Below are 21,821 nucleotides of genomic sequence, written 5' to 3'. Positions count from 1 at the left end.
CAGCCCAGGGGCTGAGGTGTACCGGTGCATGGTGCAGGACTGGCAGGCAGCTCCGCCCACTGCCCCGCTGCCAGATCCACTAGGTGAAGCCAGCTGGGCTCCTGAGTCTAGTGGGGACTTGGAGAACTTTTATGTCTAGCTAAGGGATTGTAAATACACCAATCAGCACTCTGTGTCTAGCTCAGGGTTTGCAAATACATCAATCAGCACTCTGTGTCTAGCTCAAGGTTTGTAAATACACCAATGAGTACTCTGTATCTAGCTAACCTAGTGTGGACTTGGAGAACTTTTATGTCTAGCTAGAGGATTGTAAATGCACCAATCAGCACTCTGTCAAAACGGACCAATCAGCTCACTGTAAAATGGACCAATCAGCTCTCTATAAAATGGACCAATCAGCAGGATGTGGGTAGGGCCCGATAAGGGAATAAAAGCAGGCTGCCCGAACCAACCAGTGACAACCCCCTTGCCTTCCGTTCCAAGCTGTGGAAGTTTTGTTCTTTCTCTCTTTGCAATAAGTGTTCGTATTGCTCACTCTTTGGGTCCACCTTGCTTTGTGAGCTGTAACACCTACTGCGAAGGTTTGCAGCATAACTCGTCAGGGAGACCATAAACCCACCAGAAGGAAGAAGTTCCAGGCACATCTGAACGTCTGAAGGAACAAACTCCAGACGTACCATCTTTAAGAACTGTAACAGTCGCTATGAGGGTCTGTGGCTGGCTTCATTCTTGAAGTCAGCGAGACCAAGAACCCACCAATTCCAGACACACAGGGATGTGGCTGCAGGAAAGGTCAGGGGGTCTGACAGGAATGGGAGGCATCCAGAATGAGAAGGAGACCATGCAAAGCCTAAATGACCACGTGGCATTTTTTCTACCTGGACAGAGTGAGGAACCTGGAGACGGAAAACGGGAAGCTGGAAAGCAAAATCTGGGAGCATCTGGAGAAGAAGCTGCCGTAGATCAGAGACTGGGACCACTACTTCAAGACCATCGAGGACCTGAGGACTCAGATCTTCACAAATACTGTTGACAATGCCCACATCAATCTGCAGATCGACAATGCGTGTCTTGCTGCTGATGACTTTAGAGTCAAGTATGAGACAGAGCTGGCCATGTGCCAGTCTGTGAAGAATGACATCCATGGGCTCCACAAGGTCATTGATGACATCAGTGTCACTCAGCTGCAGCTGGAGACAGAGATCAAGGCTCTCAAGGAGGAGCTGCTCTTCCTGAAGAAGAACCATGAAGAGGAAGGAAAAGGCCTACAAGCCCAGATTGCCAGCTCTGTTGACCGTGACAGTAGATACCCCCAAATCTCAGGCCCTCGCCAAGGTCATGGTGGACATCTGGGCCCAATACAATGAGCTGACTCAGAAGAACTGAGAGGAGCTAGACAAGTACTGGTCTCAGAAGATTGAGGAGAGCACCACAGTGGTCACCACGCAGTCTGCTGAGGTTGGAGCTGCTGCGATGATGCTCACGGAGCTGACACATACAGTCCAGTCCTTGGGTATCAATCTGGACTGTATGAAAAATTTGAAGGCCAGCTTGGAGAACAGCCTGAAGCAGGTGGAGGCCTGCTACACTCTGCAGATGGAACAGTTCAATGGGATCCTGCTGCACCTGGAGTCAGAGCTGGCACAGACCTGGGCAGAGGGACAGGGCCAGGCCCAGAAGTACCAGGCCCTGCTGAATATTAAGGTCAAGCTGGAGGCTGAGGTCGCCACCTACTGCTGCCTGCTGGAAGATGGCGAGGACTTCAATTTTGGTGATGCCCTGGACAGCAGCAGCTCCATGCAAACCATCCAAAAGACCCCCACTTGCCCGATAGTGGATGGCAAAGTGATGGCTGAGACCAATGACACCGAGGTTCTGAGACACTAAGCCCCAGAAGCAGGGTGCCCTTTGGGGAACAGGAGGGCAATAAAAAGTTCAGAGGTCAAGAAAAAAAAAGCACATAGTCGGTGTTTGCACTTAGCACATTTTAGTCCTTAGAAGAGCCCAAGTAACACTCACGTCGTTATTTAGGGCATGAAAATGTTCGAGTACACTCTCAAAGTGACAGATGTACTGTCCTACGTGCGTGCACTCATATCCTCCCAAAGCACAGACCTTCCTCCCCTTCTCTCGAATGTTTTCAGGTGTCTATGAGTCAGATCATAAGCTTTTAGGCCAAACCCAACTCCGTTGCTCCTCTTTTTTCCTTTTGTATTATATTTAGTACTTATAATCCTTCCCAAACACCCAGAGGCCACCCAGGTGTAGGATATCTCTGACTGTGGTAGTTGTCCTTGTAAACATCACCTATACCTCCCCCAGCATGACCCCCACACTCCCACAGACCTTCATGGCTCATTTTCTCCACTCCAGCCAGAACAGTCAAGCAGAAGCCTCACCTAATTTATAAATGACTACATTCTGCAAAAACCTGTCTGGAATCAGAAAACAACCTTGGGTGTGATTTGAGTGTGAAAACCACTATACTCACTTGTTTGTTAAAAAAGTTATGATGTGTCAATCTTTTCAATTTTAAAGGAAGGAAAACAGGTGGGAAGGAAACCTCATACAGTATTATATCATCTCCTTTTGCTACTGTGCTTTGATGCAGAAGTTAGTAGCCTTGTAGAGTCTGAAATAGAAGAGATCTTAAGATCAAGTTGATTTAAGCCCCTAGCCCATAATTAAAATGTCATAAACTGCGAGAAGAGAATAGGCTTGGAAGCAGGACAAACTGGGTTGGCCTTGTCATTTGCTGGTCACAGACCTTAAACAAGTTACTTAACCTCCCAGAGTCTCAATTCCCTCAGATAAAAAAATGAAGAAAGTAGTGTGAAGGGTTATTGTGAAGACTTGAGCTAGTATATTTAAGATATTAACAATGTGCCTAGCACTAAATAAATGATAGCTATGATTTTTATTTACTTGCTTAATTCCTACATAGTTCACAAATGATCACCCAGCTTCCTTAACACCTCTTCAGTGATGAGGAACTCCCTAGTTAGTCCATTCCATCTTTGGAAAATTCTCCAAGAGTTACAGAGTACATTCTTATTGCTGGGATTGCTAGCTGTCTAAGAAGAAAGAGGCTTGGGGTAGGCGATAGCAAGGGCTGTGTTGATAACTGACAGAGGAGGCTTTGGATTCAGATAGGCCGGAAGATAAAATAAAATTTAGTCTCAAATCAGGTCAACATCTTCTCATTAGCCCTACGACACATGCCCTGAAGCCCCCTAGGCTTGTTCAAAGAAGACCTAAAGAATGTGACTGTCTAATTGCTGGCAAAAGTGTGGGAGGTTGGGGTGGTGAACACTTTGGAGCCTCCAATATCTGAACAATGTATATAAACCTGTAATTAATGAAAATTAGAAGTAAACATAGAGTGTCTTAGCTTGGGTTCCTCAAAAAGCAAAGTGGGAAACAAAGATGTCTATATGAATACTTTACTGGGGAGTGAATCCAGGAGGCAGTAGTCGTAGCAAGGTGACACAAAACCTGGAAGAATGGAAAGCCAAGTCAAGGGTAAATACCTGAGACTGGGTAATTTATAAAGAAAAGAGGTTTCATTGACTCATGATTCTGCAAGATATACAGGTAACATGGCTGGGGAGGCCTCAGGAAACTTTCAGTAATGGCAAAAGGTGAAGATGAAGCAGGTACATCTTAGATGGCCAGAGTAGAAGGACGAGAATGAAGGGGAGGGGCTACACATTTTTACACAGGCAGATCTTGTGAGAACTCACTATCACAGGAACAGCAAGGGGGAAATCGGCCCCACGATCCAATCACCTTCCACCAGGCCCCTCCTCCAACACCGGGGATTACAATTTGACATGAGATTTGGTCAGGAACACAGATCCAAACTGTATCACCAACTATTACTGCAACAGTACTACATAACAAACAACCCCAAATTTTAAAAGCTTACAAAACAAATGTCAGTTTTTCACTCCTGGGTCTGTAGGTCAGCTGACCATGCTCCACTCCAGTCTGTGAGTGGGTTGGGTTCAATTCTACTCCATATGTATCTTCTCCTTGGACCAGAAACTTCCTGGTCCATGCTTTCTCATGGTGAGTGGCAGAAACATGAGACCAAGTCAAACAACACAGACATTTACATCTTCTGCTTGCATCCCATGCACTCACATTCCATAAGCCAAAGTAAGTCATATAGCCAAACCCAAAGTTGAGGAGGCAGAGATAAAATCTCTATTTCTTCTACTGGGAGGTACTAAAAATAAAAACACTTGACAATAAGTTTCAATGTATAATTCTATTACAGGGAGGGAGTGAAGATTGAAAGTCATAATCTAATCTGGCAAGCATATATGGGCACCAACTGTGTTTCTGAGGAATATACACAAAGGTATCAGCTCAGAAGCCCCAGAGCAGGTGAGCAGCATTCAGAGGGCATCTGAGATGAGGTACTGTCAGGTTGAAACTGCAAACTGCTTGCCTCAACAGAAGGAGAAAAAAGACAGGCAAGGTTGAGATTTGCAGTGATACATAAGAGATGTCCAAGGCATATAGTCAACTCTGATGTCAATTAGAGTCTTATAACATGACAAAGATAATTACTTCATCCTACTATGTAACAAGAAAGTGCCACTTCTACTGGAAGTTGACTCTCCTGCCTTTCCTGTGTAGGTGGAAGGGAAATAGGCAGTATAAATTAAAGCAAGGAATCATCATTTCCCCACACTGCTCTCTTAGGAAGTTTGGAAGTGGAGTTAAGAAGAAGCTTCTGTCCCTTTTATAAGTAATGAGTTGTTAACCAATGCCCTGATGTTAGATAGGGGAATACCATGTACCCATTAGTAGACCAGGCCTCTCTCCCTAACACTTTGACCTGGGGTGAGGAATTTGAGGACAATACACCCCATTGCCATATTTTAAACAGATGATGCCTCTTGAGCCCAACCAAAGCCCTTTATTCTTGCTTTCAACACACATCTCTTGCCATTTTGGAATGAAAGAGAGAGGGGCTTCAACTGTCTTAAATTGGTTCTTCTGAGAATTCAAGTAATTGGTCCTTATTCTATACCTCTGGGCCTCATAAAATGAAACTCATTTATCTCTCTTCTACCCAGAAAGCTTTCAAGACTGAAAACAAATTAACAAACATTATATCCAAGTGTCTCATTGATAGTATGTCAAACACATGGTGTTTGACATCACATGTTTGACATACTAATTTGTGATGTTTGACATCACAAATGCACAACAACTAACTGAATTTTTTTGTTTGTTTGAACAGAAATGATGTTAGATTTGTATATCTTTCTGTGGGTTGATTCAACATGAGAATGGATTCAAAAATACACATTCCTTCACAGTGCCTGGTTTTAACATCATATCAAGGAAAGGGACACTGAAGAAGGTAATAAAGACAGTCTTGAATCACTGACACCACCCCTTCCCCATAGCCTGGCAGCAGCAGAGAGAAAATGTGTGTGCTTGGAGGAGAAAGAGTGCAGTGATTGTGGGACTTCACGTTGGAACTCAGTGCTGTCCTGCCACAGCAGAAAGCAACACAGGGCAGAATTCAACCAGAACCCACAGAGGGAGCATTTAGACCAACCCTAGCCAGAGGAGAATTGCCCATCCCAGTGGTCAGAACCTGAGTTCCAGCAAGCCCCACCACTTCAGGCTAAAGTACTCTGGGGTCCTAAATAAACTTGAAAGGTAGTCTAGGCCACAAGGACTGCAATTCCTAAGCAAGTACTGATGCCATGTGGCTTGAAGCCAGTGGACTTCTGGGGCATGCAATCTAGTAAGACACCTAGTGAGACAAAGCAGCCAAGAGAGTGTTTGCATCACCCCTTCCCAGCCCAAGGCAGCACAGCTCGCAGCTCCAGGAGAGGCTCCTTCCTTCTGTTTGAGGAGAGGCATGGGGAGAGTAAAGAGGACCTTTTCTTGCAACTTGGATACCAACTCACCCACAGCAGGCTAGGGCACGAGGCAGAGTCCTGAGGCCCCCATTCCAGGCTCTAGCTCCTGAAAAACATTTCTAGATACATTTAGGTCCAGAACGGAGACTGCTGCCTTGAAGGAAAGGACCCAGTCCTGGCAGGATTAATCACCTGCTGACTAAAGAACCCTTTGGCCTTGAGTAAACATCAGTGGTAGCCAGGCAGTACTTACCACAGGCCTTGGGTGAGACTCAGAGCCATGCTGGCTTCTGCTGTGACTCAGTGCATTCCAAGCTGTGGTGGCCTCAGGGAGAGACTCCTTCTGCTTGAGGAAAGCAGAGGGAAAATTAAAGGGAACTTTGTCTTGCAGCTTGGGGACCAGCTCAGCTACAGCAGGGTAGAGCACTGAGCAGGCTCTTGGGGTCCCAGATTCCAGGCCTTCGTTCCTGGAAGGCATTTCTAGACCTGCTCTAGGCTAGAGGGGAGCCCAATGCCCTGAAAGGAGAGACCCAAGCATGGCAGCACTCACCACAAGCTGACTGAAAGTGAACGTCAGCCATAGCCTGACAGTATTTGTCATGGGCCTGGGGCAGTAGTGGACAGGGAAAGAAACTCCTTTTGCATAAGGAAAGGAAAAGGAAGAGTGGAAAAGACTTTATATTGTGTCAGCTCAGCTGCAGTAGCGTAGAGCACCAAGTAGATTCGTCAGGTTCCTGACTCCAGGCCCTGACTGCCAATGGCATTTCTGGACCTTCCCTGGGCCAGGGGGAGCTCACCACTCTGAAGAAAAAGACACAAGCCTGGATGGATTCACCACCTGCTGACTGAAGAGCCCTTGGCCTTGAGTGGACATTTGCAGTAGCCAGGCAGTAGTCACTGTAGGCCTTGTGTAAGACTCAGTGTGCTGTGCGAGCTTTAAGTCTGATTCAGTGTAGTCCCAGTGCTGATGGCCACAACGGTGCTTGTGCCACCCCTCCCCCAATTCCAGGCAGCTCAGCATGGAGAATGGGACTTCATGACTTCATTTGTTTAGGGGAAAGTAAGGGAAGAGAACAAGGGTCTCTGCCTGGTAATCTAGGGATTCTCCTGGATCTTATCCAAGACCACCAAGATGGTACCTCTATGAGTCTGCAAGAGACACGGCATTGCTGGGCTTAAGGTGCCTGCTAATGCAGGTCTGGTTATAGCGATCAAGGATTTAAATCACAACACTCAATTTTCTTTGAATACTTGGAAAGCCTTCCCAAAAAGGACAGGTACAAACAAGCCCAGACAGTGAAAACTGCAATAAATACCAAACTCTTCAATGCCCAAACAACGATAAATTTCCACAAGCATCAAGATCATCCAAGAAAACATGACCACTCCAAATCAACTAAATCAGGCACCAGTGACCAATCTCGGAGTGACAGAAATATGTGATCTTTCAGAAAGATAATTCAAAATATGTGTTTTGGGAAAGCTCAGTGAAATTCATGATAACATAAAGAAGGAATTCAAAATCCCATCAGATAAATTTAACAAGGAGATTGAAATAATTTTTAAAAACCCAGCAGAAATTCTGGAGCTGAAAAATACAGTTGACATATTAAGGAATGCATCAGTCTCTCAACAGCAGAATTGATCAAGCAGAAGAAAGAATTCATAATCTTGAAGATAGGCTATTTGAAAATACACAGTGAGAGGAGAAAAAAGAATGAAGCATGCCTACAAGATCCAGAAAATAGCTTTGGAAGGGCAAATCTAAGAGTTATTGGCGAAGAGATAGAGAGATTGGAGTGAAAAGTTTATTCAAAGGGATAAAAAAAGGGAATTTTCCAAACCTAGAGAAATATATTCAAGTACAAGAGGAGTATAGAACACCAAGCAGATTTAACCCAAATAAGACTATTTTAAAGCATTTAATAATCAAATTCTCAAAGGTCAAGGATAAAGAAAGGATCCTAAAAGCAGCAAAAGAAATAAATAGCATATAATGGAGCTTCAATATGTCTGGGAGCAGACTCTTCAGTGTAAAACATACAGGCTGGGATAGAGTGGCATGACATATTTAAAATGATGAAGGAAAAAACTTTTATCCTAGAATGGTATATCTGGTGGAAATATCCTTCAAACATGGTGGAGAAATAAAGACTTTCCCAGAGAAACAAAAACTGAGGGACTTCATCAACACCAGAATTGTTCTACAAGAAATGCTAAAGGGAGTTTTTAATCTGAAAGAAAAGAATATTAATGTGCAATAAAAAATCATCTGAAGGTACAAAACTCACTGGTAATAGTAAGTACACAGATTATTACAACATTGTAATTGTGATGTATAAACTACTCATATTTTGAGTAGAAAGACTAAGAGATAAACCTACTAAATATAATAACTATAGGCTAGGTGTGGTAGCTCATGCCTGTAATCCCAGCACTTCAGGAGGCCAAGGCAGGCAGACCACTTGAGCTCCAAGAGTTCAAGACCAGCCTAGGCAACATGGTGAAACCCCCTCTCTACAAACAATTACAAAATAAAAAAGTTTGATGGATATGGTGGTACATGTCTATAGTCCCAGCTACTCAGGAGGCTGAGATGGGAGGATCACTTGAGCCAGGAGGTTGAGGCTTCAGTGAGCCTTGGTCAAGCCTCTGCAGTCTGGCCTGGGTAACACAGCAAGACCCTGTTTCAAAAAAAAAAAAAAAATACACACGTGTGTGTGTTTATATATATTATTTATCATATATTATATAATGTATTATATTATTTTTTATATACACATATTAACCACAAAAACTTCTGAAGACATAGACAATATGATAAGAAATAAATAGAAACAACAAAAAGTTGAAAAGCAGGGGGAATGAAGTTAAAGTGTAGAGCTTTTATTAGATTTTGCTTTGCTTGTTCGTTAGTTTGTTTCTGCAATCAGTTTTAACTTGTCAGTTTAAAATAAGGGGTTTTATTATTTGCAAGCCTCATGGTAACCTCAAATCAAAACATATACAACAGATACATAAAAATAGAAAGCAAGAAATTAAAACATACCACCAGGGAAAATCACCTTCAGTAACAGGAAGACAAGGAGGAAAGAAAGAAGGAAGAGAAGACCACAAAACAACCAGAAAACAAATAATGAAATGGCAGGAGTAAGTTCTTAGTTATCAATAATAATAATAACATTCAATAACATCAATAGTAATATAATCAATAATAACATTAAACATAAATGGACTAACTTCTCCAATAAAAAGGCAGAGTGGCTGAATGGATTGAAAAATAAGACCCAGTGATCTGCTAGGTAAAGGAAACACACTTCTCCTATAAAGACACACAGAGGCTGAAAATAAAGGGATGGAAAAAGATATTCCATGCCAATGGAAACCAAAAAAGAACAAGAGTAGCTATATTTATATTGGACAAAATAAATTTCAAGACAAAAACTATAAAAAGAAACAAAGAAGGTCATTATAAAATGATAAAAGAGTCAATTCAGCAAGAAGATATAACAATTGTAAGTATACATGCACCCAATACTGGAGCATTCAGATATATAAAGTAAATATTATTAAAACTAAAGAGAGAGATAGACCCCAATACAATAAGAGATGGAGACTTCAACACTCCACTTTCAGCATTGGACAGATCCTCCAAACAGAAAATCAACAAAGAAACATCAGGCTTAATCTGCTCTGTAGACCAAATGGTCCTAATAGATAGTTACAGAACATTTCATACAATGGCTGCAGAATACACATTTTTCTCCTCAGTACATGGCTCATTCTCAAGGATAGACCATATGTTAGGCCACAAAACAAATCTTTAAAAATCTGAAACATTGAAATCATATCAAATATCTTCTCTGACCACAGCTGAATCAAACTAAAAATCAATAACAAGAGGAACTTTGAGAACTATATAAACACATGGAAATTAAACAACATGCTCCTGAATGACCAGTGAATCAATGAAGAAATTAAGAAGAAAATTTAAAAATTTATTGAAACAAATAAAAATGGAAACACAACATACCAAAATCTATGGGACACAGCCAAAGCAGTACTAAGAAGAAAGTTTATAACAATAAGCATCTATATCAAAAAAGTAGACAAACTTCAAATAAAGAACCTAATAATACATGTTAAAGAACTAGAAAAGTAAGAGCACACCAAACCCAAAATTAGTTCAAAAAAAGAAATAATAAAGATCAGAGCAGACACAAATGTAGTTAAAACAAAAATAAAATATAAAAGATAACTGAAATGAATAGTTGGTTTTTTGAAAAGATAAAATTGACAAATCTTTAGTGATACTAACTAAGAAGAAAAGAGAGAAGACCCAAATAAATATAATAAGAGATGAAAATGATACATTACAACTGATACTGCAGAAATTCAGAGGATCATTACAGACTACTATGAGCAACTATATGCCAATAAATTGGGAAAGCTAGAATAAATGAATACATTCCTAGACCTGTACAACCTACCAAGATTGAACCATGAAGAAATCCAAAACCTGAATAGACCATAAGAAGTAATGAGATTGAAATCATAATAAAAAGTCTCTCAGCAAAGAAAAGCCCAGGACCTAATGGCTTCATTGCTAAATTTTATCAAACATTTAAACAAGAACTAATACCAATCCTACTTAAACTATTCCAAAAAATAGAAGACAAGGAAACACTTCCAAACTCATTCTACCAGGCCAGTATTACTGTGATACCAAAACCAGACAAAGACACATCAAAAAAAGAAAACTACAGACCAATATCCCTGATAAACGTTAATGTAAAAATCCTCAACAAAATACTAGCAAACCAAATTCAACAACACATTAAAGAAATCATTCATCATGACCAAGTGGGATTTCTTCCAGGAATGCAAGGATGGTTCAGCATATGCAAATCAATCAATGTGATACATTGTATCAACAGAATGAAGAATGAAAACCAGATGATAATTTCACCTGATGCTGAAAAAAATTTTGATTAAATTCAATATCCCTTTATGATAAAAACTCAAAAAACTGAGGATAGTAGGAATATATCTTCACACAATAAAAGCCATGTGTGGCATACAACTAGTATCATACTGAATGGGGAAAAACTGAAAGCCTTTCCTCTAAGACCTGGAACACAACAAGGATGCCCACTTTCACCACTGTTATTCACCACAATACTGGAACTTCTAGCTAGAGCAAACAGACGAACAAAAGAAAGAAAGGGGATCCAAATTAAAGAGGAAAAAGTCCAATTATTCTTGTTTGCAGATGATATGACTTTATATTTGGAAAAACCTAAAGACTGTACCAAAAAAACTATTTGAATTGATAAACAAAATTCAGTAAAGTTGCAGGATACAAAATCAGCACACAAAACTCAGCATTTCTATATACCAAGAGAAAGCAATCTGTAAAAGAAATTTTTAAAAATTCCATTTATAATAGCTACAAATATTAATAAAATAAGATACCTATGAGTAAACTTACAGTGAAAAATCTCTACAATAAAAATAATAAAACATTGATGCAAGAAATTGAAGAGAACAGGAAAAAATGAACAGATATTCCATGTTCATGAGTTGGAAGAACCAATCTTGTTAAAATGTCCATACTACCCAAGCAATCTACAGACCAAATGCAATCCCTATTGAAATATCAATTGCATTCTTCACAGAAATAGAAAAATAAATTATAAAATCTATTTGGGACCACAGAAGACCCAGAATAGCCAAAGCCATCCTGAGCAAAAAGAACAAACCTGGAGGAATAACATTACTTGACTTCAAATTATACTACAGAGTCATAGCACCCAAGTAGCATGGTACTAGCATAAAAACAGACACGTAGACCAATGGAACAGAATAGGGAACCCAGAAATAGATCCATACATCTATAGTGAACTCATTTTCAACAAAGATGCCAAGAATATACATGGGGGAAAAGATAGCCATCTCAATAAATGGTGCTGGGAAAACTGGATACCATATGCAGAAGAATGAAATTAGACTCCTGTCTCTCACCATATACAAAAATCAAATTAAAATGGATTAAAGACTTAAATCTAAAACTCAAACTATGATACTACTAAAAGAAAACATTGGGGAAAATCTCCAGGACATTGGTCTGGGCAAAGATTTATTCAGTGATACCCCAAAAGTACAGGCAACCAAGGCAAAAATGAACAAATAGGATCACATCAAGTTAAAAAGCTCTGCACAGCAAAGGGAACAATCAACAAAGCAAAGAGACACCCCACAGAATGAGAGAAAATATGTGCAAACTATCTATCGGACAAGAGTTTAATAACAAGACTATATAAGGAGCTCAAAAAACTCAATAGGAAAAAATACAATAATCCAATTTTAAAAAGGGCAAAGATCTGAATAGACATTTCTCAAAAGAAGACCTACACTTTGGGAGGCCAAGATGGGTGGATCACGAGGTCAGGAGTTCAAGACTAGCCTGACCAACATAGCGAAACCCTGTCTCTAACAAAAATACAAAAATTAACCTGGTGTGGTGGTGCTCACCTGTAATCCCAGCTACTCAGGAGGCTGAGGCAGGAGAGTCACTTGAACTTGGGAGGCAGAGGTTGCAGTGAGCCAAGATTGTACCACTGCACTCAAGCCTGGGTGACAGAGTGAGACTCCATCTCAAAAAAAAAAAAAAAGAAGACCTACAAATGGCAAACAGGTATAGGAAAAGGTGGTCAACATAACATCATCAGAGAAAAGCAAATCAAAATACAATAAGATATCATCTCACCCTAGTTAAAATGCTTTTATCCAAAAGACAGGCAATAACAAATGCTGGTGAAAATATGGAGAAAAGGGAACTCTCATATGCTGTTGGTGGGAATATAAATTGGTACAACCACTATGTAGAACAATCTGGAGGTTCCTCAAAAAAACTAAAAATTGAATTACCATATGATTCAGCAATTCCACTGTTAGATATATACCTAAAAGAAAGGAAATCAATATATCAAAGAGATATCTGCACTCCCATGTTTGTTGTAGCACTATTCCCAATAGCCAAGATTTGGAAGCAACCTAAGTGTCCATCAGCAGATAAATACATAAAGAAAATGTGGTACATATACACAATGGAGTACTATTCAACCATACAAAAGAGTAAGATCCAGTCATTTGCAACAACATGGATGGAACTGGATGACATCATGTTAAGTGAAATAAGCCATGCACAGAAAGACAAACCTCACACCTTCTCACTCATTTGTAGGAGGTAAAAATTAAAACAGTTGAACTCATGGAGGTAGAGAATAGAACGATGCTGGGAAGGGTATGGGGTAGAGGGATGAATTGGAGATGGTTAATGGAAATAAAAATATAATTAGATAGAATGAATAAGAGCAAGTGTTCAATAGCACAAGATGACTACAGTCGACAATAACTTATTGTACATTTTATAATAACTGAAAGAGTATAATTGAAATGTTTATAATGCAGAGAAAGGATAAATGCTTAAGGTGATAGATACCCAATTTACCCTGATGTGATTATTACACATTGCATGTCTATATTAAAATACCTCATGTATCCCATAAATGTATACACCTATGTACCCATAAAAATAAATAAATAAAATTATTTTTAAAAATACACATTCCTAGAGCAACCAAAGGTAAATCTCTTGATATCTGTTAAGATGTCCAAATTCACAACATCATAATGACACACAATTTTCCTTCTTAAAATATGACCATCCCTGGGCATGGTGGCTCATGCCTGTAATCCCAGCCACTCAGGAGGCTGAGGCAGGAGAATAGCTTGAACCCAGAGTTGGAGGTTGCAGTGAGCTGAGATCGCACCACTGCACTCCAGCCTGGGTGACAGAGTGAGTGAGACGCCATCTCAGAAAAAAAATAAATAAATAAAGGTGACCTATGCATGAGCTTGTTCAGGAATACTCCATGAGTTTAAGAATTTTTATAAATACCATGAAACAGGCCAGGTGCAGTGGCTCATGCCTGTAATCCCAGCACTTTGGGAAGCCAAGGCAGGTGGATCACCTGAGGTCAGGAGTTCAAGACCAGCCTGGCTAACATGGCGAAACCCTGTCTCTACTGAAAATACGAAAATTAGCCAGGCATAGTGGCCGGTAATCCCAGCTACTCAGGAGGCTGAGGCAGGAGAGTTGCTTGAACCAGGGAGGCAGAGGTTTCAATGAGCCGAGGTCGCACCATTGCACTTCAGCCTGGGCAACAAGACCAAAACTCATCTCAAAAAAATAATAATAATAAATAAATACCATGAAACAATAGAAAAAAATTATGTTTATATGTTTTTTTCCCTGGAAGAAGTTCCATAACTTTTAAAATATTCCCGAAAGGGTCCATTTTCCATCAAAAGGTTATGAACAATTGAATTTAGTGGTGACTCAGATATATAATAGGAACAAGCCCAGAATATACGCACAAGGAAAAAAAACGTGGAGCCAGATTCATGAAAATTTGCCAGTGAATGAAACAGTGTGACACTCCAAAACCTCCATTTTCTTATTTTCTTATGAAGAACTAGACATTTCTTAGACCTGTCTTAGATAAAAATGGGGCAGCAGCTCAGCAGACAATTATTTTTCCAGAAATCATGTCTGTAGGCTTCTCCCCTTCTTCCATAAAAGACTCCTCCCCATTGGCATTTGATGTAAGGTGAACAAGTCAAAATAGTTCCCCGAGACTTTTCAGGCTGAAGCTGAGAGAAATGATACTCTTTTTTCTATTCGATCACTCTCCCAAGTAGCTAGGAATACAGGCGCGTGCCACCACGCCCAGCTAATTTTTGTATTTTTAGTAGAGATGGAGTTTCACCATGTTGGCCAGGCTGGTCTTGAACTCCTGACCTCAGGTGATCCACCCGCGTTGGTCTCCCAAAGTGCTGGGATTACAGGCATGAGCCACCATGCCTGGCCTTTTAATGTTGTTTTGTTTTGTTTTTTAATTATCAAAGGAAAGCCTATGAGAATGGCAATACCATGGTTGGAAAGAATGTACATAACAATGTATATATGTCAGAATTTTGGCCGAAAAATACAGAAGGCACATATGACTCATCATTTGTATTTGGCACTAGGAGACATGACTTCAAATATGCTGATAATGACAATGTTCTTTAGAAAAATTCAAAGATTACACACAATATTTTATGAATCTGCCAACAGATAGAAATCTTGATGAAAGATTCAAATTTAACCTTACAATTGCTTTTGAAAACATGACTGTCACAGACCACATGTTTGTGTCCCACAGAATTCATATGTTGAAACCCTAACCCCCAATGGAGTGCTATTAGGAGGTGAGGACTTTAGGAGGTAGGTAGGTCATTTGGGTGAGGCTCTCATGATGAAATTAGTGCTCTTCTAAGAAGAGACTCAAAAGAGCTTGCTTCCTCTCTCTATTTCATACCTTATAAAGGTACCACAAGATGACCATCTGCAAACCAGGAAGCAGGCCCTCACTAGACACTGGATCTTGGACTTCCCAGCCTCCAGAACTGTGAGAAATAAATCTCTGTTGTTTAAGCAACTAGCTTATGGTAATTTGTTACGGCAGTCCAGACTGACTAAGATAGATGGGAATGCCAACAAACACTATTAAAGCAATTAGATTTAACTTAAATAAGCTATAGAATGCATTAGCAAAGATAAGTAAAACAACAGAAGATCCTCAAAGAACAAATTGCAGTCTTTGTCAGAAAATGAAATGACTTCTGTATTAGTTCTAGCTCTAGTTATTTGATATGAATTGTTACCATTTACTATTACAAAAAGAAACAAATCTAAATGTGAATATTTTATTTTAAAAAGAAATTTAATTTTTATTTTAGAGCGAATGAGTTTTCTGCATAAAAAATACATGTTAAAAACTGAAGCTAAAGTAGCATTTCAACAAAACATAAAGAAATTAGAACAAAACACAAAACCATTTGCAAGGATATGAAGGAAAAGATTCACCTATAAATAATCCTGAAACTAATTTCTCTAGAGACTATTTTCTGGTTGTTTGAGATAAAGGCACAATCTCAATTGAGACTAACAACTACAACGAACAAAGAAAACTTGTTTAATTTATAATAGTATTAAGTCAATAATGCACAAATTATATGGAAAAATCCTGATTAGACTGTGTTATTTATACTGAAATAAAGGCAAGAAAAATTTTATGGGCCAGGCACAGTGGCTCATGCCTGTAATCTCAGCACTTTGGGAGGCCGAGGCGGGCAGGTGGATCACCTGAGGTCAGGAGTTCAAGACCAGCCTGGTCAACACAGCAAAACCCTGTCTTTACTAAAAAAATACAAAACTAGATGGGCATGGTGGCAAGTGCCTGTAATCCTAGCTATTCCGGAGGCTGAGGCAGGATAATTGCTAGAACCTGAGAGGCAGAGACTGCAGGGACCCAAGATCATGCCACTGCACTCCAGCCTGGTCAACAAGAGTGAAATTCTGTCTCAAGGCTGGGTGTGGTGGCTCACGCTTGTAATCCCAGCACTTTGGGAGGCCGAGGCGGGTGGATCACGAGGTCAGGAGATCGAGATCATCCTGGCTAACACGGTGAAGCCTTATTTCTACTGAAAATACAAAAAACTTAGCCATGCATGGTGGCGGGCGCCTGCAGTCCCAGCTACTCGGGAGGCTGAGGCAGGAGAATGGCATGAACCCGGGAGGCGGAGCTTGCAGTGAACCGAGATCACGCCACTGCACTCCAGGCTGGGTGACAGAGCGAGACTCCATCTCAAAAAAAAAAAAAAAAGAAAGAAAGAAAGAAATTCTGTCTCAAAAAAATAGATAAATAAATAAGTAAATGTTATGACATAAATATTTGATAAATCCTTTAAATCTTCTGCTATGGAATAGTAAATACAGAAAAGTACACAAGTCATACATATACAGCTCAGAAAATTTGCAGAGTGAATAGTAATCAGAACCCAGTTCAAGAAACTGAATATTGTATCTGTCTTAATTTTATTGCTCATACAATCATCTCAACCCATTAACAGAAGACCCGGACGTGTGTGATAATAACTAAATTCAATTGTCATTGATATTTTGCCAACTTTCAGTTTTACTTTACGTGTAGTTTTCTATTTGTCATCAAAAAGACATATTTGTCGGCCGGGCGCGGTGGCTCAAGCCTGTAATCCCAGCACTTTGGGAGGCCAAGACGGGCGGATCACGACGTCAGGAGATCGAGACCATCCTGGATAACACGGTGAAACCCCATCTCTACTAAAAAATACAAAAAACTAGCCGGGCGAGGTGGCCGGCGCCTGTAGTCCCAGCTACTTGGGAGGCTGAGGCAGGAGAATGGCGTAAATCCGGGAGGCGGAGCTTGCAGTGAGCTGAGATCCGGCCACTGCACCCCAGCCTGGGTGACAGAGCAAGACTCTGTCTCAAAAAAAAAAAAAAAAAAAGACATTATTTGTCAAAATAGGGGGATAGAACATATGTAATCACACTTAGCTCTCTTGATTGATGATGTCTAGATATTTCGTGGGTCTCCGTTGATTGGACTTTATCCTAAGCTCCACAAAGATTATGGCTGGTCCTGACCATGACCTCCACTTCAAAATGTCCTCTGCACATGGCTTCTTTAACTCTTCTGCACCTGGCAGATCTAGGTATAAAGAAGCTTTGCCTGCCCATCTATTTCCCTCCCAGGCCCCAGTCTAAATTTGGTGCATGCTGTTATTCTATCACATAAGCCTATATTCTTTTTTGTAGCACCTACCACAGTCCATAATTGCATATGTATTTGTGAGTTTCTGTGTTAATGTCTGTCTCCTCTGCCAGCTTAAAAGCTCCATGAGGTGAGGAAATTTATTTCTTCTCTCATCATTTTATACCCAGCATATAGCTCATAGATGGTATTCAATAAATATTTATTAAATGAATGAGAAAATGAATAAACTATACATTGAGGACTGGCTCATAGATCTATCTCTCTAGCCTCTGCTCACTCCTGAGTGCCACAACTCTATTAGTTGTACAGCTGCATCATAAGGCATCTCCACCTGGATTCTCACAAACATGTCAAATTCAACGTGTCCAAAGTGAAATTCACCATCATGCCCCCTACTAAAATTAATTTCTCCTCCTGCATCTCTAGCTTAGAGAGTGTAAGTACCACCTGCACCAGCCTAAAACCAGGGAGTGGCTGGCTACAGTGGCTCACGCATGTTATCCCAGCACTTTGGGAGGCTGAGGCGGGTGGATCACCTGAGGTCAGGAGTTCAAGACCAGCCCGGCCAACATGGTGAAACCCATCTTTACTAAAAATACAAAAATTAGCTGGACATGGTGGCATCCACCTGTAATCCCAGTTACTTAGGAGGCTGAGGCAGGAGAATTGCTTTAACCCAGGAGGTGGAGGTTGCAGTGAGCTGAGATTGTGCCACTGCACTCCAGCCTGGGTGACAGAGCAAGACTCCATCTCCAAAAAATAAATAAATAAATAAAACCAAGGAGTGACCTTCTCCTTCCCCCTATCTTCTAGTCTGCCAGTGGTCCTCACCTTTCTGTCCTCTAAGTACCTTCCACTAATGCATCCCTCCAACTCATGTTCTTCTTTGATTTACTGCAACAGCTGTTGAACCACTCCTCACATTGCTAGCAAAATAATCTTTCCAAAATGCAAATTTAATCAGGTCCCTCTTGTGCTTAAAACCTTCCAAAAAACTGGAAGGGTAGAAGTTAGTAAAAGTGAGCTTAATTCTTCATCTTCATAGTGGAGAGTCTGTAAATACTGTTCGGTTTGACAAATCAGGAAACAGGGATATAAACATATTGAGAGTTATGGAGGTAAATGGAAACTGTTAAAAATGGTAACCTCTGAAAAATAGAAATGTGGGACAGGGGACAAGGAGGAGGAAGACATTTAGTTTTCATTTTGTAGCTTTCTGCAATGTAAGATTATTGGTTATATATTACAAATAATAATTTTAAAGCAAATTTTTAAAATTATATATTGTATTAGCTTCCCCTTGCCCTTGGGATAAGCCCCAACTTCCTTGGAATAAAGAGTTTGTCTTAATACAGGTGGCCTCATCTCTTATATTCTCTTGTACTTAACCTACTCTCCAGCCATCCGGAATTCACACATTGAACTCCTCAAAGGCATCATGCTTGTGCTTTTGCACAAGTTAGTCGCTCTACCTGAAATGTAATTCCCTTCTTCATCACTTGCCTAAGCCTCCCTTGTTCTTTAAGATTCAGCTGCTCTCATCTACAAATACTTTCCTGAGCCTCTCCAACTCCTTGCACAGTTAGATGATGCCCCACCTTTGAGGCACAATAATTCACTATGCAGAGCTCTATCATAGACCTGAAAACCATGTGAAAAGCTTTGTCTCCCATAGCCTGGGAGCTTAGCTTCTTGAGGACAGGATCTATATCTAACTCCTGTGACAAGTGCAGTGCCTGGCATGGAATGGATACTTAATAAATGCTGATGAATAAACAAAGAAACAATAAGCTTACATCTTACATCTATTCATCTCTAAAATGAAGGAGTTACAAGCAAAGGAATAGTTTCTTTGAAGTGATTCTACATTAAAAAGCTGACAATACAACTGGAAAAAAATAGACAGAGGATATGAGTAGACAGTTCACAGAAAAAAATAAAAATGACTCTTATGAGAAATGAAAATATGATGAATTTGTTTCATAAAAATGAAATGCAAATCAACTCAATGATAAAATATCATTTCAAACTATCAAATTGGCAAAGATCAAACACGTTGATTACACTGTGTTAATGAGAATAAATAGGGTAAAAGGCTGTCTCATACGTGACTGGTGGGAGTGTGTATCATTGTAACCTCTGTGCAAAGCAAATTGGCAGTATTTCTAAAAATTAAAAATGCAAGTACTTGTTCTCAAAGCTATTCTATTTCCCACAAGTTTGAAAAGCTGTGTATTGCTTTTCAGGGCCAGATTGGAATTCCAGTCCACAATAGTCTTTCACCTCTGAACTGGAATTGTGTATCACTTGATTAGATCTTCGTATATACTACCTTTACGATCAGTTATTTCCCCAACCACGTAGTAAATTGCTAAGGTCAAAACTATGTCAAATCTCCTTCTGTCCTTCTCAGTGCCCATCACTAGACTGAACACATGTGTGGCCAGTTTGTGTCCTTTTTATAGGACACAAGCAGGAAATCCCCAAGCCATTCTAGAAGCTAATGTGTTATCCCAGGACCCCCAGAGAAGATCAATTGTTGCCTGAGGTGCCACTGCCAAAATCAAGGAGAGACTGAAAGGATGAAGATCCAGGTCCAGTACATCTACTTTGGTCTTATGATAACATTTCATTAGAAGAAAATTTTAAATATAAATATACTTTGAATTTTTTTTTTCTTTTTTTTTTTTTTTGAGACGGAGTCTCCCTCTGTCGCCCAGGCTGGAGTGCAGTGGCGCGATCTCGGCTCACTGCAAGCTCCGCCTCCCGGGTTCACGCCATTCTCCTGCCTCAGCCTCCCAAGTAGCTGGGACTACAAGCGCCCACCACCACGCCCGGCTAATTTTTTTGTATTTTTAGTAGAGACGGGGTTTCACCGTGTTATCCAGGATGGTCTCGATCTCCTGACGTCGTGATCTGCCCGCCTTGGCCTCCCAAAGTGCTGGGATTACAAGCGTGAGCCACCACACCCGGCCTAAACATGACATATTTAAAAAAAAAAAAAAAAATTTTTTTGAAACAGGGCCTCGCTTTGTCTCCAGATTGGAGTGCAGTGGTGCAATCTCGGCTCACTGCAATCTCCGCCTCTGCCTGCCTGCCTCAGCCTCCCAAGTAGCTGGGTTTACAGGCATGTACCACCACACCTAGCTAATTTTTGTATTTTTAGTAGAGAAGGGGTTTCACCGTGTTGGCCTCCATCTCCTGACCTCGTGATCCGCCCACCTCGGCCTCCCAAAGTGCTGGGATTACAGGCATGAGCCACACACCAGGCCTAAAATATTATTTTACATCTACAAAAACCAGTCTCCTCTACAGGCCCCTGGAGTTTAGGCCAGCATTAGGTAAGGCAGGGGTAGAAAGAGATCACTGAACTAGGAGAATCATGGAAGATTTTACTAATATGTTGTATTTTATATTATCAGGAAATAAGCCAGTGTTTTCATTTTTCACATACATACTTTAATTCAAAATACAAATATTGACCAGGCTTGGTGCCTCATGCCTGTAAACTCAACACTTTGGAAGGCTGAGGTGGGCAGATCACTTGAGGTCAGGAGTTCAAGACCAGCCTGGCCACATGGTGAAACCCCGTCTCTACTGAAAACATAAAAAAATTAGCGGGGCATGGTGGCGGGCACCTGCAATCCCAGCTACTCAGGAGGCTAACGCAGGAGAATTGCTTGAACCTGGGAGGCAGAGGTTGCAGTGAGCTGCTGTACCACTGCACTCCAGCCTGGGTGACAGAGTGAGACCGGGTCTCAAAACTAAAAACAAACAAACAAAAAATACAAATAATTTAGTTCCTTCCTGGAGGTGCTCCTTCTCAGCAATGCAGATGACAAAAAGAAGGGAAGGAGAAAATCTTAATGATCTCTTGTGAGGGTCTTTGTGTCCTCTGCTGTTCTGTGACTTATAATGCTTCCCGAGGAAGCAATTTGCCCAAATTTCATATGTCAGTGGACGTGGATATTGTCCTAAATGTGGTAATAACATTTAGTTATTCAGGGTTATCAGTGATTAAAAATTGAACGTGTCAATAGAACAAGATACTATTGAGTCAAGTTCCTTGTATTCCCAAATAATAGAATCTATTAGTATTTATACACATCAATAAACATGAAGTTATCAGAATGCTTTAAACTTCACGCAATAGAAAATCCAACCCAAAAGGGCTTAAACAATAAAGTTATTTATTGTCTCGCATGACAAGAACTGGAAGGAAGGA

At 40.5% G+C, this 21,821-nt stretch overlaps 1 pseudogene; it reads left to right on the top strand.

Annotated features, from left to right (window-relative positions):
- The first annotated feature begins 361 nt into the window (after window positions 1-361).
- Window positions 362-5,113, top strand: LOC100997970 (annotated as a pseudogene).
- The last annotated feature ends 16,708 nt before the right edge of the window (window positions 5,114-21,821 follow it).

This window comes from Papio anubis, chromosome 10 (assembly GCF_008728515.1).
Source record: "Papio anubis isolate 15944 chromosome 10, Panubis1.0, whole genome shotgun sequence".
NCBI classification, from domain to species: domain Eukaryota; kingdom Metazoa; phylum Chordata; class Mammalia; order Primates; family Cercopithecidae; genus Papio; species Papio anubis.
This window is presented reverse-complemented; position numbering and strand designations above follow the sequence as displayed.